General features: G+C 41.8%; 2 protein-coding genes across 6 annotated transcripts in view; one reads left to right on the forward strand and one right to left on the reverse strand.

Annotated features, from left to right (window-relative positions):
- Nucleotides 1–20,021, reverse strand: part of SOD1 (superoxide dismutase 1) — a 1,049,346-nt gene that overhangs the window by 714,437 nt on the left and 314,888 nt on the right. Inside the window, exon 1 of one of the 5 annotated variants that reach the window (XM_050786074.1) lies at nucleotides 9,541–9,552. The exons of the other annotated variants lie outside the window; for them this stretch is intronic. The gene's annotated coding sequence lies outside the window, so the exon portion shown is untranslated. Of the gene's footprint in view, nucleotides 1–9,540; nucleotides 9,553–20,021 lie in introns of those variants that run through there. 5 annotated transcript variants of the gene reach the window in all.
- Nucleotides 1–20,021, forward strand: part of TIAM1 (TIAM Rac1 associated GEF 1) — a 1,375,699-nt gene that overhangs the window by 603,179 nt on the left and 752,499 nt on the right. The window lies entirely within an intron of this gene.

Here is a 20,021-nt window from a genome sequence, read left to right on the forward strand (position 1 = left end):
TGACAGAGTCATCCCATATGAAATTTGACTTATCTCCTAAAAAGTTATCAGAGTGCCGGACTGGTCAAGGGTGAAGACTGCTCTCCGGAAAAAAACTTATTTGCACATCCGAATGTTGAAAGTGTGACGTTAGTCTCAGGAACACTGTGATTCAACTAAATTACACCTCTTCATTTATTCATTAATTCACTGAATAGATACTGAGAACATACTATGTGCTAGAAGAGTGTTTCCCAAATTCAATATGAATCCTGGATTCTAGAGCGTTAGACTTTGAGATAATACACCTACAATGAGGATATAAAGAGAATATACACTAAATATGTTTAAAATTATTAAGACATGATGGAATTGAAACCCAAGGACTAGGGTTGGGAGTGGTGGTGGATAATGTAATATATAAAAAAAGAGATTTAAAGAAGAATCAAGTAAAATTTCCACGTCCAACACTAAAGAAATGTATTCTCATTACAAAGAAAGCTCAATGAACTTTAGAATTAGTTTTACCAATTAAAAAAGAATATTGGTATTTTATTGGGAATTGTGTTGGAATTTATAAATTAAATTATGGAATAATAAGCAACAAGAACCGCTAGGAAAAATAGTCTGAAAATTACAAGCAAAACAAGGACACAGTACTACTGGATTGATGTTAAAACATCATAAAGGTGTAGTGGTTATTGGCACTTGACTAGAAAGTCCAGAAATAGATCTAAGCCTATATGATTATTTAGTAAATGATACAGATCAAATTTCAGAAGGGAAAAAATGAAGCCATTTAGAAACAAATAACTGTGTGTTTGGATTCATAACTCACACCTTATCTCAGGATGAATTCTGGATTAATCTAAAAGCTAAATGGTAAAAGAAAACAGCATTAAATCTTATCTGCTATAACAGAGAGGACATACAATTTGTTTAAAAAGAAAATACTAAGTTATTTTCCTGTTAAAATAAAAATCTTGTAGTGAATGGTTTAGAGTGGTGATTAGCTCTGCTTCCCATGGTCTATCAAAGACACAATTTCCTTCCCTCTTACTGTATCACATTTGCTAGGAAAATGTCCCCTGCTGTAGGAGTGAAGCTAGTTTGCAGGCACATTGTGTTCCTGCTCTGAGGAAGTCATCCCTAGAAGTTACATATATTTGCTTATATTTTGCTGATAGTTACTTAACCATGTGGTTTCACACAGATGCAAGGGATTCTGGGAAATAAGGTCTTGAGCTGCGACATCATTTGCTCAACTTCAATTCTTTATGGTAAAAGCGCAAAACAGATTTTGGTGGACATCCAGCAGTCTCTGCCACCCTTGTTCTTTGACATTTTAATAATTTCACAACATAGAAGGCCCTGTTAGATACGTTACAAAATTTGTGGGCAATAAAAAGTATTAATTAAATTTAACAACATAAAAATACAAAACTTACTGCCTGGCAAAACCTTTATGAGCAAAGTCAAACAACATGATAATCTTGGAAACTTGGAATACCTACAACTCATTTGTCAGATAATGGACGAATTCCACAATTGTGATGTTTACGTATATAAAACATATATGTATAAAACATATATATATATATATATATTTTTTTTTTTTTTTCACAGCTTCTGTCTCGTAACTCCCATAGCTCTTGTATTTTTCTCCCCAAAGCTGAACACGCATGCCCTGCTGGGTTTCCCTACTCAGTCTATTAGTATTAGATCATACTCTTTTGGTCCAGTCACATTTCTTTTTTTTTTTTTTTTTTTTTTTTTTTTGAGACGGAGTCTCGCTCTGTCGCCCAGGCTGGATGGAGTGCAGTGGCCGGATCTCAGCTCACTGCAAGCTCCGCCTCCCAGGTTTACGCCATTCTCCTGCCTCAGCCTCCCGAGTAGCTGGGACTACAGGCGCCCACCACCTCGCCCGGCTAGTTTTTTGTATTTTTTAGTAGAGACGGGGTTTCACTGTGTTAGCCAGGATGGTCTCGATCTCCTGACCTCGTGATCCGCCCGTCTCGGCCTCCCAAAGTGCTGGGATTACAGGCTTGAGCCACCGCGCCCGGCCAGGTCCAGTCACATTTCTACATGGTTGTCAATCATGCCTAGCCCATGAAGTCTCCATAAAAGACCCAGGAGGATAGGATTCAAAGAGCTTCCTGATAGCTGAACATGCGGAATTTTCTTTGGGGTGCCATACCCTTTCCCCTGTACCTCACTGTATACATCTTTTTATTTGTATCATTTGTAATATTTTTAATGATAGACTGGTAAATGTAAGTAAGTGTTTCTCTGAGTTCTGTGAGCCACTCTAGCAAATTAATTGGACTCAAGGAGGAGGTAGTGGGATCCCAGATTTATAGGCAGCCAGTCAGAAGTGCAGGTAAAAACAATCTGGGGTTTGCAATTGGCATCTGAAGGTGGGGCAGGCTCGGGGACCCAGCCCTCGACCTGTAGCATCTGCTGCTATTTTCAGGTAGATAGCATCTGAATTGAGTTGGATTGGAGGACACCCAGCTTGTGTCCCATGGCAAATTCATTGCTTGCTTGCTGGTGAGGTGGCGCTCCTACACTCTGGGTCACAGAAATTGTCTATGTTGGTTGTTATGGTGTGAGAGCAAAGGAAAGACAGTTTTTGCTTTTCCACTCAGGCCTACATATAGGGAAACCTAAAATCAAAATCAAAATGTTATGCTTATATTTTCTTCTAAGAGTGTTATAGTTTTAGTTCTTACAGTTAGGTCTTTGGTCCATTTTGAGTTAATCTCTGTATATGGTGTGAGGTAGGAATTTGACTTTACTCTTTTTTGCATGTAGATACTCATTTGTTACAGCATCAGTGTTAAGGCTATTGTTTCTCTAATTGAATTTTTAAAATATCTTTGTCAAAAATCAATTGACTATAAATGTAAGAATTTATTCCTGTACTCTCATTTTATCAAATTAATCTGTATGTCTATCCTTAAGTAGGTACCATACAATTTTGATCATAGTAGATTTGTAGTTAGTTTTGAAATTAAGATGTGTGCATGTTGCAGCTTTTCTTTTTTTTTTTTTCAAGATTAGTTTGGCTATTCTGGGTACCATGCATTTGCATATGAATTTTAGAATCAACATGTCAGTTTTGCAAAAAAGGCAGCTGAGAGCTTTATAGGAAATTGTATAGAATCAAAAAAGGAAGTATTGTCATCTTAATAATAAGTTTTTAGATCCACAAACAGTCTTTCCATTTATTTAGGTCTTCTTTAATTTTTTTCAGCAATATTTTATATTTTCAGTATATAAGTCTTACACTTATTTGGTTAAATTTTTTCCTAAGTATTTTCTTATTTTCAATTCTATTATAAAGATTTTTGAAAAATTCATTCTTAAATTGTTCATTTAGTATATAAAATATAATTGATTTTTGTACATTTATCTTCTACCCTGCAACCTTGCTGCAGTCATTTATTAGCTCTAATAGTTTTTTGGGATTCCTCAGGATTTTCTACATAGAAGATAATGTAATCTGCACATAAAGACGGTTTTACTTCTTCCTCTTCAATCTGAATGACTTTTATTTATTTTTCTTGCCTAATTGCCCTACTAGAACTTCCAGTACAATACTGGATAGAATGGTGACAGCAGATATTCTTGTCTTAGTTCTGATCTTTGGTTGGGGGGACTATTAGTCTTTACCTATTAAGTATGATGTCAGTTGTGAATTTTTTTGTAGATAGCTTTTATCAGGTGGGAGATTAGCTTCTATTCCTTATTTGTTGAATATTTTTATCATAACGTTGTTAGATTTTGTAAAATGCTTTTTCTACATCACCGAGGTAATCATGTTCTTATTGTTCTTTATTAATATGATGTATTACATTGGTTGATTTTCGCCTGTTGAGCCAATCTTGCCTTTCTGGGAGAAATTCCACTTGACCATGGCATGTTATCCTTTCAATATGTTGCTGGCTCCAGTTTATTGGTATTTTGTTGAGGACTTTTACATCTATATCCATAAAGGATGTTGGTTGATCTATAGTTGTCTTGTGATATCTTTGCTTGGTTTTGTATCCTGCAACTTCAGTGAATTCATTTATCAGTTTTTAAGAGTTTTTTGGTGGAGTCTTGAGATTTTTCTAACTATAAGATCATGTCATCAGCCCGGCATGGTGGCTCATGCCTGTAATCCCAGCACTCTGGGAGGCAGAGGCGGGCAGATCACTTGAGGTCAGGAGTTTGAGACCAACCTGGCCAACATGGTGAAACCCTGTCTCTACCAAAAATACAAAAATTAGCTGGGCATGGTGGCATGCACCTGTAGTCCCAGCTACTCAGGAGGCTGAGGCAGGAGAATCACTTGAACCTGGGAGGCAGAAGTTGCAGTGAGCCAAGATCATGCCACTGCACTCCAGCTTGGGAGACAGAGCAAGACTCTGTCTCCAAAAAACAAAAAACAAAAAACAAAAAAAGATGATGTCATCTGCAAAGAAAATGCAAATCAAACCAAAATGAGATATCATCACACTCCAGCTAAAATGGCTATTATCAAAATGACAATAACATATGCTGGTGAGGATGTGGACACTGTTGGTGGGGATGTAAATTAGTATTAGTATTGCCACTATGAAAAACAGTATGGAGTTTCCTCAAAAATTAAAAATAGAACTATCATATGATCTAGCAACCCTACCGCTGGGTATATATCCAAATAAAAGGAAATCAGTATGTTAAAGAGATGTCTGCATTTTCACGTTTATTACAGCACTATTCACAATAGCCAAGATACGGAATCAACTTAAATGTCCTTCATCAACAGATGAATGGATAAAGAAAATGTGGTATGTGTATACAATGGAACACTATTTCGCTGTGGAAAGAATAAAATCCTGTCATTTGCAGCAACATGGGTGGAACTGGAGTTTATTAAGTGAAATAAACTAGGCACAGATAGACAAATATTGCATGTTCTCATTCATATATGGGAGCTAAAATAGTGGATTTCGGTAGGGCACGGTAGTTCATGCCTGTAATCCCTGCACTTTGGGAGGCTGAGGTGGGTGGATCACCTGAGGTCTGGAGTTCAGGACCAGCCTTGCCAATATGGTGAAACCCCATATCTACTAAAAATACAAAAAAAAAAAAAAAACCAAAAAAAAAACCCCAAAAAAAACCATCCAGATGTGGTGATGCACACCTGTAATCCCAGCCACTTAGGAGGCTGAGGCAGGAGAATCACTTGAACCCAGGAGGTGGAGGTTGTGGTGAGCTGAGATCACACCACTGTACTCCAGCCTGGGTGACAGAGCGACTCTGTTCCCTCCTACAGCACCCCCCGCCTGCCCCACAGAAAAATAGTGGATTTCATGGAGGGGGAAGGTAGAATGGTGATTCCCAAGGCTGGGAAAAGTAGGGGGAAGGGAGTAGTAAAGGGAAGTTGGTTAATGGGTAGAAAAATACAGTTAGGTGGAAGGAATAAATTCTAGTGTTTGATAGAACGATAGGGTGGCTATAGTTAACATTAACTCATTGTATATTTCAAAATAGCTAGAAGAGAATTGGAATTTTTCAATACAAAGAAATGACAAATGCTTGAGATAATGGATATCCCGATTACCCTGATTTGATCTTTATATATTGTATACATGTATCAAAATATCACATGTATCATATCTTATGTATCAACAAAAAAGTGAAAACATATTGTAGAATATTTGATTGCATGGTTATTTATAATTAATGGTTACTTCATTGTTGGATGATTAAGCTCTTTCACCTTTTTTGTCCTTTTATGAATGCTGCTTGACAAGTATCTTTACTCATGCTATTATTAAGCACATAAATTATTTGGTATTCTAGAAAATCTGGTGCCTTCTGGGTCACTGAAGATTATTGGATTATTTGGCATTACATAAAATGAATTATGTTTTTGATTCTCATAATCTCTCTTGTTTTAATTTTTTATCTTTTCCCTTGATGTCCGATTGTCCATTGTTCATTCAAATTTTACCACTTTAATTCCATTTTTAAAATGTTTCTAATCAGCTGTGAAGTGGGAAATTCAGCAACTGATTGTTTTATACTTGCTTATGAAGAAAAAGTAGGTAGAGTAAGTGCCTTGTAGGAAAAATATTCAAGTTTTATTAAATACAATTATTGACTCAGCTCAGACAATTTTTTAAACTAAGCCCCAGGTATTTTTCCTTTTGGCTGAAGTTCTTGTTACTCCACTAAATTAAAAAATAAATCTAACAATAATAAGAAATGGTTTCAGATGAGGTATGCTGCAGCTAACCAAACAGACCAACTGAGATTTGTGAGTGAGGGTAAATATCTTATTTTCACGATGGGTGAAGTGGTATGAGTTCAGGATAGTTTAGGAAGAAGGGAGGTGTTAGAATTTATGGATTTGAGGAAATGAAATGATCTGCTCTGTTGCACTCTGGCACAGCTCACTCCCTAGACACAAAAACTGCCACCCAACTGAACATGTGGTTGAATCGCCATTTCATCGAGGACTCAACATGTGTTCCCCGACACATAGGCTTCTAGCTGATCTATTTGGAATGTAATGTGTTACCAGCCATGACTGCTAATGTGATCAACTGAGTACTGACACTCAGGAGCTATCTTCCACTGCCTAGGTGATTATCCCAGCAGTTCATAAGGGAAAGTACAAATGTACAAATCATTATACATGACTTTGAACTTGCTTACAAAAACTCCAGAGGGGGTATTTTTGAAGTAGATTTAGCTGAATGTAGAGCACAGACTTGCCAAAGTAATTTTGAGAATAGGATGCCAGGGGATTCTCAAATGGCTAATGGTACACAGTACACAGTGAGCTTTCCATGAGAAACCAGGACCCATCTTTTAGAAGACGAATGGAAAGTAGGTTGGGAGTGGCTGAGAGTTCAAATGGAGACTGTCTTTTTCCTCAATAGGCCCTGTGTTTGCCAACTACTGTTTTTTTTTTTTTTCCTTAGATCTCCCCAAGTTCATTGGGTGGAAATGATACATGACATGTGATAGAATTATTAAATGAAAATAATATGATAAAATGTTATGTGATATGAGATGATAAACGGGACTAGCTTACCACATGTCAAACACACACGCACAGACACACACATGTGTGCACACACATACACACACACAGAAGCTAGGAGATTTGAGCTTTAGTTCTAGCCACCGTAATCAGTAGCTCCTTGATCTCAAGGTGTTTAACTTTTCTGTACTTCATCTATGAGGTGAGGTGGGATGGATAATCTATAGCAGTTCAGTTCTGATAGATTAGAAGTTGTGTGTAGGTGAAGTTGCTATAACAAAAAGATGTTATTGGACTTGCTTTAAAAATTATGAAAATGCCAGCCTGGGCAATATAATGAGACCCTGTCTCTATAAAAAGTAAAATAGCTAAAAAATTAGCTGGTCATGGTGGCACACACCTGTAGTCCCAGCTACTTTGGAGGCTGAGGTGGGAGGATTGCTTGAGCCGAGAGGGCAAGCCTATAGTGAGTCATGACTGTACCACTGCTCTCCAGCCTGGGCAACAGATCAAGACCCTGCTTCAAAAAAAAAAACAAAAACAAAAACCAAAAATTATAAAAAAGTTTTGATTTCTTTAGGATACTATTTGACAAAATTTTACAGTAGACCACTCACTAGGGTGACAGATTGCCAGTTCAACAAAACCCAATGAACAGATATTATATTCATGCTTTTCTCTCTTGCTCTTACATAATCACATTCACTGATTGTTATCTTAGCATACACAAATGTACAATCCATATTTGCAATAAATTCCTGTTCACCATTTACATTATCCAGAATCCTTCCATTCATATTACTTTTAAAATATCTGCTTTTGTATTTCAAGAAGTCTTCTTTGAAACAATGGGATTCATGTTCATTAATTGGGAGAAAAATATGACCCAATGGTAACAATAAAAATGAAAATTTATCCTAAAATAAAACATAAGAATAGAAGCACCATAGCTGAGATAAACCATGCCCTGTTAACTAAATCTGATCTGAGGCAAAGTGGCCAGCCTAGTACTTGCAGTGTATACAGAATCTTCAAGAAAGTAAGAAAGACCAATTAAGAAATTAATGAGAAACTTGAGGAAATCATAACTAAATTTACGTTTCAAATTTGTAAAACATATTTGAATGAAATGGCCTCACTGCCTTTTTTTTCCTCCTACATCTTCCTTCTATCCACCAGCAGGCTGCTTGATAGACTCAGTCTTCACTCAATACCTTCAGAGAAATAAGAAACCACAGGAAGATGCTGCTAAGGTCAACGATCAGTTTCCTCAGCACTAACACCTTCAACTAGAGGGTCCCAAATCTGGCTGTATGTCAGAACCTCTTGGGAGGTTTTAAAACAATGAATTCCCGGGCCTTCCTTCTACCTACTTAGTTTGAATCTTGGGGTGGTTGAGTCTAGAAGTCTGTATTTTTCTAGCAGCTGGAGAGCTAGCCTAGTTCCTGCCTGCATGTCTACCTTTGGAAGACACCAGCCTAAAACTTTCTGCAAAGACGAGCATATACATTATTTTCGAAATCTGTAGAAACGATATTACAGATTCCTCTGATGCATTTGGTGGCATTATTTCAATCTTAAAAACTCCTATACTTTGGAGGTTCTCTTTCAGATCTAACCCAAGCCTTTCCTATTCAGATTAAATTCATTTTGTTTTAGGGATTGAAAAACAACTGATGCTATTCAGGCATCATTTGCATTTTGGAGCCTGGCAAGCATAATTATTTCTTTTGTCCATGTACTTAGTTCAATTCCTTTTTTGTCCACCATCTTTTTATTTATTTATTTTTTTTGAGAGAGGGTCTTGCTCTGTTGCCCAGGCTAGAGTGCAGTGGCACAGTAATGGCTCAATGCAGTCTTGACCTCCTGGGCTCAAGTGATCCTCCTACCTCAGCCTCCTGGGTTGCTAGGACCACAGGTGCATGCCACCACACCTGGCCAATTTGACAAAAATTTTGTAGAGATGGGGTCTCATCATGTTTCCCAGGCTACATCATCTCTTTTTTCCTAACTTTTAAATTCTTTTATCGCATTCTTCTCCAGCCAGACAGAAAACGAGAGGAGTAGAACAAACAAAAGACAAGGATTCACAAAACCTTCCATGTGCGAGTTACTAACCGACTGATTGGAGGCCCCCATTCATTCACTTATTCATTCATTCTTCTAAGAAAAGATTTGTTAGCTAATGCTGAAATACAACAACTATGGAAATCTCAATGGTAAAAATGCTTATTTGGCTTATATATTTATGTTGACTGACTGAAGCCAGCTGGCCTCAATCAGCTCTGCTGATCTCAGTGAGGTTTGCTAACATGTCTATGGGTTTGTCCAGGGTTGGCTATGCACACGGGGCCCCTCTAGGGTGGTTGTGTAATATGCATCTCTTGTCTTCCTGCGGTATCTGGTGTGCTGACCTGGACATATTCTTCCCCTTGGCGTGGCAGAAGGACAAGAGATCAAGCGGAAATGTACAAGACCTTTAAAGGCTTGGAATTAGCAGCACCTCACTTCTATCTTGGCCAAAGAAGGTCACATGGCCCCCCCCTCCCCCAAAGCCAAGGGTGGGGAAATAGAGTAGAATAAAGGAAGGGGTGAATATTTCTGAAAATAACCTAATTTACCACAAGTGTCTAATATATTTTGGGCTCATCTTTTTATATTTTGAACCCCTATTTTTATCTTTTGTAAAATTGAGATGATAACATCTCATTTGGAATTACATAGTTTTGTTCTAAGCCTTGAAAGTGATGATGTTAAAGAACTTAGTCAGCTTCTATCGTGAGTCTTTGGGTTGTCCAGCCCTGATTTCCACCAGAGACTGCTGGAGAGCGTGGAGAGAGGCTGGAAGTCAGTTTACGGGAGTGTGTGAGCATGCCCTGACCCCTGGAGAGAGAAAACAGAGGAAAATGAGGTACAGTAGGTATGTTACTCACATAGAGAAGTGAAGGTGCTGTAATCCATGTTTCTCCATCTTTTTCCTTAAGAAAAAGAACTGGAGTAATGGATCAATAGGTGTTAATTGTACCCTACTAGGTATGAAGCTTTGAAGTAGTCACCCTCGGTTCAAGAAAGTTGCTCATTTCTTTGAAGACATGAGACTGTAAGATCAGGCTGTAGAATGTAAGCAGAGTGGGTACTCTGAGAAGGGTAAAACGAGTGTGGGCTACGTGGTTTTGGAGGGCTTCATGGATGATGTAGGATTTAAGCCAAGCCTTAAAAGTTGGGTGTGATTCGGAAGTGGTCAAAGAAAGGGAAGGCCATTGTTGTTAACAAAATGAGAGTAAAATCCAGAAGAAGTAATGATTACTAAGGCACTTCAGGAGGCTGGTTGTGCTGACAAGTGTAGATTCATTCATTCACTTATTTATTCAGGACGAGTGTTTTTCATGTCTCCTACGTGCCAGACTTACTGCTAGGGCTGCTAGAGGCTGACTTAATGGTTGGCAGGACTCCTGATCTCATGGAACTTACAGTGAGTCATGAGTCAGAAAGTCATTAAAGAAACACACACCCATCCACACTACACACCCCTCCCCCCCACACACCCTTATATGCACTTTACTTGCACCTTGAAATTATGTATACATGCACATACATATATAAATATATACACAGATATAAATGTATATATGTGTATATATGTATTTATGTACATATGTGTATATATACATTTATGTGTGTATATATACACATATATAAAATGGTATAATGGTAAATATATATATTGTGTATATATATATACACACATATATAATGGTAAATTGTATATATATATATACACACACACATATATATACACACACACAATTTCGAGGTACCAGGGGAGCGTGTGATTGGAACAATTAACCTAGTCAGGGAGGTCATACAGGTGTTCTCTAAGAAATTGCCACTGGAACTGAGGACTTAGGGATAAGCAAGCCTCACTTAGGCAAAAAGGTTTGGTGGGTTGGATGGGGAGAAAGTCTTTTGGGTAGAAGGTGGTATTTATAAGTGGCCTAGAAATGTGGTTGAAATGGAGAGTTGAGGGGGAGTCACAAGTATGAGACCAGGTGGGTGAGTAAAGGAGAACTGGCATAGGTGGGTGCTCTAAAGTCTTTGGTGTGAATCCTCACAAGATGAATTTTCCAGACTGTATGCTTAGGTGCCTGGAGGTGCCACAAGGAACCTACAGGGCTGCCCCGAGATATTTTAAATGTTTGAGGGAAATGGCAACATCTCTTGAACACCCCATGAGCTACTACTATTAAGTTATTTGGACCCAATTAATACATGGGTAGTAGGTTTTTTTTTTTTTTTCTTGAGAGTACCATGAAAAATGACCAAAATACAAAATTGCTGTGACAGGGAAAGTTAGGGATCCTTCATCCCAAGGATGATATGAAGTCATAGTCATTTCTTAAAGAGGTACATATTCAAAAGATGACTCCAGCCACAATGCAGGCAGGTGATTAGTGGGAGGTGGTAGGCAGAGTAGATGTGGCAGTACAGTAGACCATGAGAATGAGGAAGGATGGGGTTGGCCTGGCAGGTCCTGAACGCCAGGTACAGGATAACCACAACGCTGCCTCCTACAGTTCAGCAGAAGCTCTGGTCAGTACTAGACTTGTGCAGGGCAAGCACCTCTACCAATCAGCCTAATGCCTTTATTTTTTGTTTTAATGAGAAAGACTTTCATGGATGTTTTTTTCTCCCAGATATAATTTGAAGTTAGGTCTAATTTACCTGCAATATGAATGCAGGAATTATTGATTAAGCAAGTTTCTTTACTTAATGCACTGTTGTTTTTTTTTTTCTTTTCTTTTGCCCATGGAAGGGAACATGACACAAGGGGTTTGGAACCAGACAATCTGTATTGAAATCCCTGCTCTACTACTTACAAACTCTATCACACTGAGATGTTATTCTCTTCTCCTGGTCTCAGTTTCTTCATCATGCACCCCACAGGGCTGTTGGTGAAGTTTAAATGACAGACATCCGGGGGGCTGAGAGCAGACTCACATTGTTGGGGTTTCATGGACATTAGCTGTCATCATTATTATCATGCTTACCTCCCTAAATTACCAGATAGATATCATACCATATAAAACCTTGTTCATAAGTGAGAAGAGGTGTATGTAACCAGGTAGGGAAAGTATGTTACGAGTTTAGATACCTATAGGCTGGGATGCCTTCACTCTGGGTTAGGTCTTGGACGGACTGAGTCTTCCACGGGTCTGTTGTGCCCACGTGCTGCACTGTGGTAGAGATGAAATCAAGACTCCAGGTTTGCCAGGTGTGATGGCTCGCTCCTGTAATCCCAGCACTTTGGGAGGCCGAGGCAGGTGGATCGTTTGAGGTCAGGAGTTCGAGACCAAACTGACTAACATGGTGAAACCCCATTTCTACTAAAAATACAAAAAAATTACCCAGGCGTGGTGGCGCATGCCTATAGTCTCAGCTACTTGGGAGGCTGAGGCAGGAGAATTGCTTGAAACTCTGAAGGTGGAGGTTGCAGTGAGCCGAGATTGTGCCACTGCACTCCAGCCTAGGTGACAGAGGGAGACTCTGTCTCAAATAAAAAAAAAAAAGAAAAAGAAAAAGACGGCAGGTTCGTTGCAGTGTGGGTTGCAGGTCTGGGAATTTTTATCTGGGCGCCCAGTTTTCTCAGCTTTGTAAGAATGATTCCACGAAAAATAATGTTTGTTGTTGGTTATTTGGGACACATGTAGTTTTGCTCTGCTTTTGATCTGTGAGATGATGAAGGATGCTGTATGTTGTTTATGTGGCTAAATTAAATAATCATGATGAATGGAAAAAATCAGGCACCTCACATTTCCTGTAAATGTGATTGGGGATTGGTTAATTTTAATTGTACCTGAGCCTCTTAATCTTCATTAGTTCTCTCCCCTGTCCTCTTCAAATAAGGGAAAAAACAAACAAACAAACAAACAAACAAAAAACAGAATTTCTGAAAGGAAAGGAATAGTAAATACATTTTAAGAAGAAATCCTGACCAGATGTGGTGGCTCACGCCTATAATCCCAGCATTTTGAGCGGCCAAGGTAGGCGGATCACTTGAGGTCAGGAGTTTGAGAGCAGCCTGGCCAACACGGTGAAACCCCATCTCTACTAAAAATACAAAAATAAGCTGGATGTGGTGGTGGGTGCCTGTAATCCCAGCTACCCGGGAGGCTGAGGCAGGAAGATTGCCTGAACCCAGGAGGCAGGGGTTGCAGTGAGCTGAAATCATGCCACTGCACTCCAGTCTGGGCGACAGAGTGAGACTCTGTCTCAAAAAAAAAAAAAAAAAAAAAAAAAGAAATCCTTACAGTCGTTCTTAATATTTAGATACAAAAGGGGTGTGAGATAAGGCAGTGTCTCAATATATTCCAGTTACAAGTGGTAAGTTGAAGACTTCCTACATTGTTCCTGTACTTGTGACCATGATTAAATAGTTTAAGAGTCAGCAAACGCCAAGGGCGATACTTTGTTAGGGTTGGCCTGCTGAGAAAGTGCTATAGGGCTTCTTTTTACGTCACTGCATCACTTTTTAGCATTTGCTACTTGCTTTGCCGCTGTATATTTTTCCTGTGGAAACAAACAAACAACAAACAAACCCAGGCCCTTAGAATGACAAATAGGATTATGTAATCATTGATATCTCTGAAAGAGAAACGATTTGAAAAATGCCAAAGAAACAAATGGGCTTGGACAGTGTTGTAATCGCTACGGACTAAAGAGAATCATGTTTTTAGAATAATAGTTCTTAACCCTGGGCACACATATTAGAGCCTTCTAGGAGCTCTTGCTAGTCCTGGGACCATGTCCCAGGCAATGAAATCAGATTCTCTGATGTTCAGGTGTGGGGATGAGCAAGAGGAGGAACCAGGACATCAGTGTTATGTTAAAAGCTTCCTGGGTCATTTGAGTGTAACCGGCATTGAGTGCCCCTGCTATACAGAATCTTTATGGAAGTAATGAATACATGGTAATAGAGCAGTGAGGATCCTGAGGTCTGCAAAATATAGGAGCCCTCATTAGACATCCTGAAGTCTAAAATCCTTGTTTGGTTGATCATTAGCTGAATAACTTTGGAAAATTGCCCAACATCTGTTAGCCTCAATTTCCTCATCCATAAAATTATAATAATTGGCATCATAATGCCAGCTGCCAAAAGTCTTCTTGGGAATTTCACAAGTAACCAGGAAAGTCTCTGTTCTCACCCTCATTCTCACTACAAAGCAGGACTCTTATTTTCAGTGTCTTGTTGCAACACTCAAAAGCAAATCTAAAGACACACAGCGTTAACAAGAAAAAAAGATTTTGCTGACAATGTCATGGGTTAAGAAGACATGCTTTCATTGCACCTCATGCATCAAAACTCAATACTAACTCCCACTGATCTTTCTCTGGCTCACAGCCGCCCTACTTGCTTGGGCATCTCTCCTTCAGGAGATTCCAGTTTTTTCCAAAGTCGCCCAGATATCTGCTTCCCGCTCTTCTCCCCACACTTCATGTACACAGCTTTGTGGTTTGTGAACCTAGAAAAGAATAAAGTAGGAGTACAGGCTGAGAAGGTGAAATGCCTAGACAGTCTCTTCTTCTCTTCTTTAGGGATGGGGGAAAGAGTGGTGGGGAGGACACACATGTTCCCTCCAGGGCATGGTTTCTCAACAGTGGCACTGTTGATATTTTGGGCAGATAATGCTTTGTTTTGTGGGGGCTTTCCTGTGTATTTGTATTAGTTTTCTATTGCTACATAGCAAATTACCTCAAACTTAATGACTTAAATTCACATACATCCATTATCTCTCAGTTTCTGTGGGTCAGAAGTCCAATTGCTGCCTAGCTGGGGTGCCCTGCTCAGGGTGTTACAAGGCTGAAATCGAGGTGTTGCTTGGGCTATTCTCATCTGAGGTTTGGGGTTCTCTTTCAAGCTCACTCAGATTGTTGACATAATTCAGTTCCTTATGGTTGTAAAATGGGGGTCTCTAATTTCTTGCTGACTTACTGGATAAGAGTCACTCTCAGCTGTTGGAGGCCACCTGTAGTTCCTGCTATGAGACTCCCTGAATTAAAAATTCCCAAGGCCCCCTGCATAGGCTGTTTGTTTCTGCAAGGCTGGAGCTTGTCTACTGCTGCTTCTTGTCTCTTTTAGGTTCACCTGATTAGGTGAGGTCCACACAGGATAGTCTCATTTTGCTTACCTCAAAGTCGACTGATTAGGGATCTTAATTGCACCTGCCAAGTTCCATTTGCCATAGGAAGTAACATAAACATGAGAGCAATATCTCATCATTTTCATAGGTCCTGCCCATATGCAGGAAGAGGGGGTTATGCAAGGCATGGCTACCAGGGGATGGAATCTTGGATGCTGCCCGCCACAGTCTACCAAGGTGTTTATCATCATCCCTGGCCTCTGCTCATTAGATGCCAGTAGCAACCTCCCCCCAAGTTATGACAATCCAAAGTGCCCCTCAAAGACATTGCCAAGTGTCTCCTGGGAAACAACATCATCCTAGGGTGGGAACTTCAGGTCTTTGGCCTTTAGATAAGCAAAGGACTTTAAAAACTCTAAAATGAGATTATCTCAAAGGTTTCTTCTTTGCCAACATGGGATAGAGTAGCAAAGTGAATTTTATGCTTTGGATCAAGATTAAGATTGAGTTTAGCTTTCCTGAATCATTCATGGCATGAACAGGACTCAAAATTTCTTGGATGTCTTCACTGGGGACTTGGAACCATTCAACTTGTTGGGGTGGGGTGATGTAATGCTACAAGCAAGGCCAGACACTGTGTGGAGGGCGTGGCACTGACAAGGGATTCCAGATCCAAGACTCCAAGCGATTGCAAAGACCACAGATCTCAGGGTAGTCAGGCAGACAGAAAGTTCCACAAGGCACTGGACAAAGCAAGAGAAACAAAAGTTTTTGTTACACCAACCACCAAATCCAGCCATCAATGCCATCAGTAGGAGCATGACCAGGTAGACAGGGCACATTGGCCCAGAGATCACTGGAGCCAGAAGATAATATGGATCTTGGATGCTTCCATCCCATTGCCAAAAAGTTGCATGGGTCACCCACCTCTAGGAGAGGAATGCTGAGAGAGACTAAGCACTGCAACTAAAGAGGCTGAGAAGGCCAAACAACATTAAATCAGCTTTAGTAAGAATTTGACTTTGAGTAGACTAAACTAAAAAAAGATTATTTCAACCTGCAAAGATAAAAATATTGACTAGTTGTTCTGACACACACAAATGTGTGCACATGAAAGACGTGCACACACCACTTAGCAAGGTAGAAACTGGCAACAAATATAGAACATTTAGTAAAGAAATAAAGATGATGATTTTCTCTGAAAACTATGTGCACTGTAAGTAAACTGTAACCTTGTGACAGTGTTACTGGATTTTTGGGGTGTCACTTTTCTGACTGGAAACCTCTGTGGCTGTGGCACCTTTGCCCAAATTCTTGTTCTGCATCTAGGAAGAACGAGGTACGCAGACAAGTGGAAGGTGAGCAACATGAAGAGTTTTACTGAGTATTGGAACAGCTCAGAAGAGACCTGCAGTGGGTATCTCTTCTCTGTAGGCAGGTTGTCCCACCAAGTGTTCAGCTCCTAGCAGAGAGGAGGCCCTGGACTGGGTGGGTTATCTTTGGAGGCAGGTCATTCCATCATCTCTGCAGCTCTCAGCAGAGAGGAGGCCTGGAGTGGATGGCTCCTCTCTGCCACTGGTCATCCTGATATCTGCTGCTGGCAGCAGCGAGGGGCCCTGGAGAGGGTAGCTCCTCTCTGCAGTTTGACATCTCTCCATCTTCTGCTCTATGCTGTCTGAGCATGGGGCTTTTATGGGCCTCAGAGTGCTGGAAGTGAGTGCCAATTGGTCCATGGGCAGCTAGGAAAAGGCATCACAAGTCCCCACTCTGGTGTGTGGGACTAGAAGCCTGGTCCTGAGCCTTCAGGCCCTCCCTGGCTTGAAGGTGAGGCCTCACTGGGGACCCACCCCTTCTCATCCAAGAGCCTGTCTGCATCCTGCTGCCTATGGCACCCAGGCTGTTGGAGCCAAGGGGTTGCTGCAGGCCAGTTCTGGGCTGCCCCCCAACCCCATCTTGGCCTCCCTCCATTGGTGCCCAAAGTCCAGAGGGGCTGAGGTGGCAGGGGACCAGCACGTCAGCACTTCCCTGAGCCTGCACAAACCCAGCTGGGCTGCAACAGTGCTTGGGCTGGGCCCCAACCTTGCTTCAAGATCGGAGCAGTTGCTGGGAGTGGGGAGAGGCTAGGCAGCAGGAGTAGACACCCCTGAGCCTGCAGTTATGGAGGGTCCCTCCTGCCCCGAGAGGACCGGGAGGCCTAGGCCTACAGCCATGAGCTGGGTGGCTGCAGCTGCTCCTGGGGAGCTCCAGCCCTGACAACTGGTGGGGGGAGGGTGGGGTAGGGCTTCTGCCTGTCCCCAGATCTTCAGAGTGCACAGCCCTGGCCATGCGCCTTCTCTGCATCTCCCTGCAGTGGCAGGGGTTGAGGTGCGGGTGGCATGGTGGTCCCAGCCAACCCTGCACAAATGAACTTGAGGCTTCTGGGACTGGTCCTGCAAGTCCTGGCTGTGCTTTTGGCCAGGTGCTCATGGGTTCCTGCAACATGACAGGGAGTGAGGTTGAGGCTGTGGAGGAGGCTCTGGGCCTGGGAGTGGGTCCTGCTGGGCTGTTTGAGGGTGGGGGTAGCACAGTCAGCTGCTTTGAGGACATGGGGCACAGGGGACCCACTGCAGCCACTGCTACTCCCGCAGCCACTTCTGCTGCCCTGTTTGCCTCCTTGCAGCCTGGGGCAGGGCTCCAGCCCCTTGCCTGGCCGGGCTGGTGACTGGGGCAAGGGTGACATTGCCACAAGTTCCTCCTGCACCCTGGTACTCAGAGTGGCCCCGGGTTCCCCCTCATTCAGCTCACAACCCTGCCAGGGCATAGCCTCTGGGAGTAGATTGCGGGCCCCAGCCTGGCTGTGGGAGTGCCAGGCTCTGCAGTCACCCTGACGTGGGGTGGATCCTGTGGACGTGGCCTCAGACAGCCCCACACTGAGCCTCCCGCTGAGGCACAGGACCCTGGTACTGTGGGCAGGGTGGGCGCAGCAGCTGCGTGGCTGGCTGGGTCTGGGAAATGGGTGTCACTCCTGCTTCCTGTCCCAGGCCCCTGAAGCGTGACCACCACTCCGTGTTCCAGGCCCAGTCCCTGCACTCCATGTTCAAGGGCAGTACTGCCCTGGGCCCATCTTCACCTTGGGACCCCTCCACGTCTGACTGTACCATTCCCCTGCTGGAGGGTGGCCTGGCCCTGCCTGGCCCCACTGCAGCAGCTCCCAGGTGGTAAACCCCCAGACACTGTTTGCCTCAGCATCAGCACCTGAGGACCCGTGGCCAGGGCCCACACCCCACCGCAGCAGGTGCCATGGCAGCAGCTGCTTTGAATGGCCTGCTGCTGCCATCAACAGAGCAATAGGGATTGTTAGAAGAAAAATCCTGTGTAATAAATAATAGAGAAACCACCCTTACTGAGATTTGACACAATTGCTGATGTTAGTCAGGAACTCTTTCAGTCAAAAATAACCAAAACACAACTACCAATGGCTTAAATGAGTGGTTCTCAAGTTTAGCTTGCGTCAGCATCACCTGGATGACTTGTTAAAGAACAGATTGCTGGGCCTCACCCCCAGGGTCTTTCATTCAGTCTAGGGTGGTGCCCAAGGATTTGCATTTCTGACAAGTTCCATGGCCGTGCTGCTGCTGGTCTAGGTGTCTCACTTTGAGGATCACTGGCTTAAATCACAAGACATTCATTGACTAATGAACCAGAAGTCTGGAGACAGGAGGTTCTCAACTCTGTTAATCAGCCCAGTGGTATGTCAAGGGTCCACGTTTTTTCTATCTATTGGCTCCACCAGGATTAAAGTGATAGCTTTTCATCTTATGCATATTTCTCTTTTTAAAATTTTAATTGACACAGGATTGCACCTGTTTATGAGGTATAATGTTATGTTTCAATACATGTATACATTGTGTAATGATCAAATCAAGGTAATTAGCATACCTTTCACCTCAAACATTTCTCACTTCTTTGCGGTGAGTGTATTAGTCCTTTGTTCTGCTGATGATAAAGACATACTGAGACTGGGAAGTTTACTAAAGAAAGAGGTTTAATTGGACTTACAGTTCCATGCGGCTGTGGAGGCCTCACAATCATGGCGGAAGGTGAAAGGCTCTGCCTACATGGCGGCAGCGAGAGAAAATGAAGAAGAAGCAAAAGCTGAAACCCCTGATAAACCCATCAGCTCTGGTGAGACTTATTCACTACCACGAGAATAGCTCGGGGAAGACCGGCCGCCATGATTCAATTACTTCTCCCTGGGTTTCTCCCAAAACATGTGGGAATTCTGGGAGATACAGTTCAAGTTTAGATTTTGGTGGGGACACAGCCAACCCTTATCAGTGAAAATATTCAAAATTGCCTCTTCTGGCTATTTGGAAATATACATTATTGTTAACTATAGTCATGCTACTGTGCAGTAGAAGCCAGCATTTACTCCTCCTAAATGTAACTTTGTACCCATTGACCAACCTCTCCTTATCCCCTCCTCCCTCCTACTTTTGTAGGTCTCTGGTAACCGCTGTTCTACTCTCTCCTTGTATAAGGTAAGCTTTTTGAAATTCCGCATGTGAGTGAGATCATGAGGTATTTGTCTTTCTGGACCTGGCTTATTTCACTTACTATAATGTCCTCCAGGTTCATCAAAGTTGTCACATATGACAGGATTTCATTCCTTTTAATGGCTGCATAGTATTCCATTGTGTGTGTACACTACATTTTCTTTATCCATTCATCATTGCTGGACACTTAGGTTAATCCCTATCTTGGCTATGTGAGTGGTGCTGTAATAAACACGGGAGTGCAGATATGTCTCTGATATATGGATTTCCTTTCCTCTGGGTATATATCAAATAGTGGGGCTGCTGGATCATACAGTGTTTGTATTTTTAATTTTTGGAAAACTC

Source organism: Macaca thibetana, chromosome 3, assembly GCF_024542745.1.
Source record: "Macaca thibetana thibetana isolate TM-01 chromosome 3, ASM2454274v1, whole genome shotgun sequence".
Taxonomy (NCBI): Eukaryota; Metazoa; Chordata; class Mammalia; order Primates; family Cercopithecidae; genus Macaca; species Macaca thibetana.